The sequence below is a fragment of the Thalia democratica genome, chromosome 3 (genome assembly GCF_965202585.1).
Source record: "Thalia democratica chromosome 3, ktThaDemo2.hap1.1, whole genome shotgun sequence".
Taxonomy (NCBI): domain Eukaryota; kingdom Metazoa; phylum Chordata; class Thaliacea; order Salpida; family Salpidae; genus Thalia; species Thalia democratica.
The window spans coordinates 45,797,682-45,806,173 of NC_139167.1; positions in this window are offsets into that span (position 1 = coordinate 45,797,682).

Sequence of the window (8,492 nt, forward strand, 5' to 3'; positions counted from 1 at the left end):
TATTAACTATACTTTTATTTTTAAAATCAATTTTTAATTTTACTACATATTGTACTAGTGTTTTAAAAACTATTTTAACTTTGATAAATACATATTTTATTAACTTGTTTTTATAACAAAAGGGTTGATCATGAAATTCGATCATCAGACCACAAGTTTCGGTAGACTGAGACCAGTTTCGTCCTTATTAGGACTCATTAATCAGTCACAACCGAAAAACTCGTAGTCGTCAATCTACAAACGGTTTATCATGCTTTCACATGAAGCAACCATTTGCTGGCAATGATTAGGTTAAATTTGAGCTTGTCTCACGGCAAACGAAAGTCCGGACTTCTGTTCTGCAGACTTTCGCCGATGTTTATTGTTGATTGTTTTTTTAACTAGTTTTCTACTTTTTTTTTGAAAATTTTTGTAATTAAACTATATTTTATTGAATAGATTAAATTAATATTGTTATAAATTATTTAGAGAATTAAAACTTTAACAATCTTTTTGGAAATTGTTATTTAAGCATTAAAAATTATTTAATTTAAAAAACTTTATAAGTGATATTTATAATATTTAGTTATATTTATAATCAATTTAGGTTAGACAAACTAATTTAAAACTTTAAAATTAGTTTGAAAAACTAAAGAGCTAAAAGAGGACGGAAATACTTTTTTTAAGAAATAAATTTAAAGTTTTTAAATCTAAAACGTCATTAAAACAATGAAAAACTGATTTTCAAAATTACAAAACTTGATAAAGACTCTTAATCTTTTCCTATCACTTAATATTCGTTATGAGGAATTAAAATACACTTAAGAAATAATTAAAAACGATTATTCTTCTATGAATTAATTTTAATAGAATCGATAAACAAAAGTGAAATTTCAAAATAAAAAATCTTAAAGAAGGAGCCTATTCTATTGTGAATAATTAATTTTAATATTTTTAGGAGAAATCTTCGAAACAAGTTTTTTAAAGCAAAAAATGACTTTTTTTTGTGACGTCATTTTTGAAACGTTTTTAAAACAATCAGAAACTGATTTGCAAAACTACAAAACTTGAAAAAGATTCTTAAGTTTTTTTATTACTTTATCTTCATTATTAGGAAATACTTTTAAGAAGTGTTTTCAAAACGATTACTTTTACTTGAATTAATTTAAAAAAAAGAAAGTCAAAAAAAAATTCAAAAATAAAAATTTTAAATAGATGCAAATTCCCCATACTATAATAAATTAACAATATTGCCTATTTAAAAGAGTATTTCCGAAACAAGTTGTTTAGGGCGAAAAATGACTTTTTTTTTGTGACTTCATTTTTGAAAAAAAATACGTCAAAAATTAAATATCAAAAACTGAATTGCAAAACTACAGACCTTAAGGAAGACGCCAATACCTCTTTCAAAGACCAACTTTTACTTTTTATATGAGAATTCTCCCAAACTATTTTTTATGACGAAAAATGACTTTTTGTGACGTCATTTTCGATAAAAATACGTCAAAAATTAAAAATCAAAGACAGAGTTGCAAAACTACAGACCTTGGTGAAGACGCCAATACCATTTTTAAAGACCATTTTTGACTTTTTAAAGGGGAACTCTTCGAAACCATTTTTTATCGACGAAAAATAACTTTTTTTTGTGACGTCATTTTTGAACAAAATACGTCAAAAATTAAAAATCAAAGACTGAATTGCAAAACTACATACCTTAGGAAAGACGCCTATACCATTTTTAAAGACCACTTTTGTCACTTTATATGAGAATTCTCCGAAACTTTTAGACTATAGCAATTGTTTTTTTTTTCTTTGTGACGTCATTTTTGAAAAAAAATACGTCAAAAATTAAAAATCTAAGACTGAATAGCAAAACTACAGACCTTAAGGAAGACGCCAATACCTCTTTTAAAGATTAACTTTTACTCTTTATAGAAGAATTCTCCGAAACAAAGTTTTTTTAGGATGTCAAATATAGAAAAAAAAACTACTATTGTGACGTAATTTAAGGTAATTTAAAACTTGTATACTTTAAACAAAAAAAAACTGTTTTCTGAAACTTCAGACCTTCTAAAACATCAAGGTACTTTTTTTTTGGTATATACTTAGCTTTTATATGATAAATTATCTTTTTAAAAAAACTTTGAATACTTTGCGAATACTTGGCGAATACTACACTATATGCTGCAACGTACTTTTTTATGAGTGTGAACTTAGCTTGAGAGCGTTTTTTAGGAATTTTGTAAAAATGTTTAAATTTAAAACCCAATTGTTTTCCTTATCATAATAGCTAATTAAAACTTATAACCAAAACTTTTTTTTCTAAAGAATGGTCCTTTGTCTTTAATAAAAAAAAAATCCATTGAATTGGGGTTTGACTTTTTGAGTGAGGCCCATTTAAATGTTTGTTTTTGTGTTTTTTTCTTATATTTTATTTATACAAGCTTTTATCAAAAAATATTTTTTTTTCAAAAGTTTTTTAAACATTCTTTTTAGGATGAGGGTTGTAGGCACAAATCGGGCACACAATATTCAAAATTATTTGCCGTAACTTTTACCATTTTTAATGATACCTAATATATATTTACTAACAAGTCCAAATTTCTTCAGAGTGCTTTTTAAAAAGTAAAGACATAGGTAAGGTACGCACTTTGAGAGGTACACTCCCACGTAGAGTACGCACCATCTTTTTATTTATAATTAAATATTTATAAACTTTTTACAGGTGTTATCAAATGAAGCAAAGATAGAAATCTAATGACATTTCAACTAAATTTTTACTATATCAAGTCAAAACTTTATTGTCAGATAAATAATTTTTATTTTCTGAAAAAAATAACTAAAACAAAAATTATTATTATATTTAAAGTAAGTTTAGTTAAACAAAAGTGTAATTAAACTTGTATAAGAACTGTTTTGAATAAAAAAACATTTATATTTATCAGTAGATAGAGAAGTAAGAATGCAACTATGTCAATTAAAATGAAACTCTAACATTTATCAAACTTGAAAAAATTATAATAACTTTTTAAGTCTTTTATACAGACCTTTTTTTTTAGAATAAATAAACAAACAACTTAATTTTAATTTCAAAACTAAATATGTATAATAAATGTGGTCGTTTTTTCGCTGGACAAAATCCGACTGGACATAATTTTCAGCTTGATATTCGGCTAAAAACACACTGAGTTCAAACAAACTAAACTGGACAATTTTGAGAAGGACAAAAATTCACAGGACAATTTTGAAAAGGACGAAAAATCTCACTGGACAATATTGAAATAATAAAAATAAATAAAAAAATAATATAAAATTAAATAATTTTTTTTTACATCGTAAATTAATAAAAATTGAAAAAAACAATTTTTATTTTACTTCGTATATTAATAAAAATGAAATAAAAATTAAACAATTTTTTTTTACATCGTAAATTAATAAAAATTAAAAAAAAGCAAAAATTTTTTTACTTCGTATATTAATAAAAATGAAATAAAAATTAAACAATTTTTTTTTTACATTGTAAATTAATATAAATAAAAGAAAAACAAAAATTTTTTTTTACTTCGTAAATTAATAAAAATGAAATAAAAATAATGATTTTTTTTCTACTTCTTTAATTAATAAAAATAAAATGAATAAAACAATTATTTTTAGTTTGTAAATTGATAACAAAAAAATATTTTTTTTTTAATTAGTAAATTAATAAAAAATAAAAGAAAATTAAATTATAAACAAAAAGGAAGCTCTAAATCAAAATAAAATTAAGACCTTTTAAAGTTTATAATTCTGTAAACAAAAATACAAATAAATAAAAATAGTAAAAACAGATTTTTAAATTTGTAAGCATTTGTATAAGAACGCAATAATGCAATAACATAAAAGTGTTCTAAAAAAATCTTAAACCATTGTGTAAAATAAAAAATAAATAAAATAACAGTAAAAACTCTTAAATAACTTTTTAAACATTTTTAAAATATAGAAATTAATAAAAGTACACAATAATGCTAAAATATTATAAAACAATATTACAGTTTTTCTCAATGAAAACTAAAAATAAACCTTTTTATACTTCGTGATTGTGTTTTTAACTTACAAACACTCGGAATGTTACACTATAACACTAGGATAATTGCTTTTTGGTAAAAAAGCATTTCCTAATACACTTCTTAAATGAAAAATACTTAACTAAACGTTTTTCAAACTTTGTATTTGTGTTTTCCAAGTGTTTGTCTATGCTTGATTTTTATTAAATTAACTCAAACTTATTTATTTTTTAAATTACACACTTTTATAATGCTACACATAAAAACTAGCATAGTCGCTTTTTGGTATACAAGCATTTCCTAATACACTTCTAAAATAAAAAATACTCAACTAAACGTTTTCAAACTTTGTATTTGTGTTTTCCAAGTGTTTGTCTATGCTTGATTTTTATTAAATTAACTTCAATTTATTTATTTTAAAGATTACTAACACTTACATTATTACACAATAAAACTAGCATAGTCGCTTTTTGGTATAAAAGCATTTCCTAATATGCACGTCATACAACATTAATTATGTTTTCAGATGTTGAATTTATTGAAGGCGATCTTTTACAAAGATTTATGATGAGTGATAAGGGGCTCATCAAAGTAAATACAAAGATAAAAAGACCAGATGGATTGTTTCGGTTTTTAGGGACAGAAAGGAAATCTTTAAATTATTTGTATGTTTATTTTACTTAACTATTAATGTATATTTTATTACGTTTTTTATAATATTTAGATTGTGAACAAATTAAAAAAAAAAAGGGTTTTACTTGGAAACGAAGATGACGAAACAACTAAAAAAAAAAATTAGAAACCAAGATTTGTAAGTTTTCTGAGAAGAGAGGAATCAAAGAAAAACGGTACAAGAGTCACAGTCTAAAAAATGATCAAGAATCCTTTTAAACGTAATTAAGGTATTTATTGTTTATAAATATTTAAGAATATACTAAGTTTCACAAAGTTTACAAAAGAATTGAGCATAGATTAAAATTTATTGAAAACATATTTTCAGTATGCAATTGACTACTTTACAAAAGAAAATGATGAATTCACGAAAGTTAATAAAGAAGATTACAATATTTTGAAACTTTAAATTGCTGAAGATATTTAAAAAAAAGAAGGTAAGCGAAGTTAAACAATGTAAGATTTTTCTAAAATAATTTAACTATTATTATATACATATAGGACTTAGGGATTATAGTGATAATGAATCAAAACTATCAGACTTTTGTTTTTCGTGTGGCACGGATGAATATGATATTTCAAAGTCAATAAATTTAACAGTAGAAATCGAATGGGTGAGTATAATATATGTTTTTACAGAATGTTAACTTTATTTTATAAAAAACACAATAATTTTTTAGCATGGTTGTGGAAAATGCGAATATATTTTCATCTTCCCTGCTTGAAGAATTACACTCAAGGTAAAAATTATGAGTGTGGATTATGTATTTAAACATGTACAAGTGGATTATAGAGCTTATATTACTATAAGTGACACTTCACTATGATAAAAGTCAACCCAGTACAAGATGCTGGCCTTCACGTGGCGTACTGGTCGAGTAGCCATACTAACGGTGAAACTAACAGCATGATATTAAGCAATTATTAAAGGGCATAGGGGGAGGGGGTAGAATCACCTTTTTCACACTTTAGACATATCTAATTCAGTTTTAACTAAACTAAAAGTTGCTTGTAACAAATATTAAAATCACAAATATAATTTTGAAAACGTTTAGTTCAGTTTTTTCTGTTTTTTTTTTCAAATGTTTGTAATTTTCAAAAAAAAAATTCAAGTTAATTTAATAAAAATCAAGCATAGAAAAACACTTAGAAAACACAAGTACAAAGTTTGAAAACGTTTAGTTGAGTATTTAGTCTTAGTGTTTAAGAAGTGTGTTAGGAAACGCTTTTATACCAAAAAGCGACTATGCTAGTTTTATTGTGTTGCATTGTAAGTGTTTGTAATTGAAGAAATAAATAAATTAAAATTATTTTAACCAAAATCAAGCATAGAAAAACACTTGAAAAACACAAATACAAAGTTTAAAAACTTTTACTTAAGTATTTTGTATTTAATAGTGTATTAGGACATGCTTTTATACCAAAAAGCGATTATACTAGTTTTATTGTGTAATAATGTAAGTGTTTTTAATGTAAAATATAAATAAGTTTAAGCTAATTTAATAAAAATCAAGCATAGACAACCACTTGGATAACACAAATACAAAGTTTGAAAACGTTTAGTTAAGTATTTTGTATTTAAGAAGTGTATTAGGAAATGCTTTTATACCAAAAAGCGACTATGCTAGTTTTATTGTGTAATAATGTAAGTGTTTGTAATTTTCAAAAAAAATAAATTGAATATATTTTAATAAAAATTAAGCATAGACAAACACTTAGAAAACACAAGTACAAAGTTTGAAAACGTTTAGTTAAGTATTTTGTATTTAAGAAGTGTATTAGGAAATGCTTTTATACCAAAAAGCGACTATGCTAGTTTTATTGTGTAATAATGTAAGTGTTTGTAATTTTCAAAAAAAATAAATTGAATATATTTTAATAAAAATTAAGCATAGACAAACACTTAGAAAACACAAGTACAAAGTTTGAAAACGTTTAGTTAAGTATTTTGTATTTAAGAAGTGTATTAGGAAATGCTTTTATACCAAAAAGCGACTATGCTAGTTTTATTGTGTAGCATTGTAAATGTATGTAATTTAAAAAATAAATAAATTGAAGTAAATTTAATATAAATTTAGCATAGACAAACACTTGGGAAACACAAGTACAAAGTTTGAAAACGTTTAGTTGAGTATTTTTCATTTAAGAAGTGTATTAGGAAATGCTTGTATACCAAAAAGCGACTATGCCACTTTTATTGTGTAATAATGTAAGTGTTTGTAATTTTCAAAAAAATTAATTGAAGTTATTTCCATAAAAATCAAACATAGACAAACACTTGGAAAACACAAGTACAAAGTTTGAAAAACGTTTAGTTGAGTATATTGTGTTTAAGAAGTGTATTAGGAAATGCTTTTATACCAAAAAGCGACTATGCTAGTTTTATTGTGTAGCATTGTAAATGTTTGTAATTGAAGAAATAAATAAATTGAAGTTAATTCAACCAAAATCAAGCATAAACAAACACTTGGATAACACAAATACAAAGTTTGAAAACGTTTAGTTAAGTATTTTTCATTTAAGAAGTGTATTAGGAAATGCTTGTATACCAAAACGCGAATATGCCAGTTTTATTGTGTAATAATATGAGTGTTTGTAATTTTCAAAAAAAAAAAAATGAAGTTAATTCAATAAAAATGAAGCATAGACAAACACTTGGGAAACACAAGTACAAAGTTTGAAAACGTTTAGTTGAGTATTTTGTATTTAAGAAGTGTATTAGGAAATGCTTTTATACCAAAAAGCGACTATGCTAGTTTTATTGTGTAGCATTGTAAATGTTTGTAATTTAAAAAATAAATAAATTGAAGTAAATTTAATAAAAATCAAGCATAGACAAACACTTGGAAAACACAAATACAAAGTTTGAAAACGTTTAATTAGGAATTTTTCATTTAAGAAGTGTATTAGGAAATGCTTTTATACCAAAAAGTGACTATGCTAGTTTTATTGTGTAGCATTGTAAGTGTTTGTAATTGAAGAAATAAATAAATTGAAGTTAATTCAACCAAAATCAAGCATAGACAAACACTTGGAAAGCACAAATACAAAGTTTAAAAACTTTTACTTAAGTATTTTTCATTTAAGAAGTGTATTAGGTAATGCTTGTATACCAAAAAGCGACTATGCTAGTTTTATTGTGTAATAATTTAAGTGTTAGTAATTTTCAAAACAAATAAATTGAAGTTATTTCCATAAAAATGAAGCATAGACAAACACTTGGATAACACAAATACAAAGTTTGAAAACGTTTAGTTGAGTATTTTGTGTTTAAGAAGTGTATTAGGAAATGCTTTTATACCAAAAAGCGACTATGCTAGTTTTGTTGTGTAATAATGTAAGTGTTAGTAATCTTTAAAATAAATAAATTGAAGTAAATTTAATAAAAATCAAGCATAGACAAACACTTAGAAAACACAAGTACAAAGTTTGAAAACGTTTAGTTGAGTATTTAGTCTTAGTGTTTAAGAAGTGTGTTAGGAAACGCTTTTATACCAAAAAGCGACTATGCTAGTTTTATTGTGTTGCATTGTAAGTGTTTGTAATTGAAGAAATAAATAAATTAAAATTATTTTAACCAAAATCAAGCATAGAAAAACACTTGAAAAACACAAATACAAAGTTTAAAAACTTTTACTTAAGTATTTTGTATTTAATAGTGTATTAGGAAATGCTTTTATACCAAAAAGCGACTATGCTAGTTTTATTGTGTAATAATGTAAGTGTTTGTAATTTTCAAAAAAAATAAATTGAATATATTTTAATAAAAATCAAGCATAGACAAACACTTAGAAAACA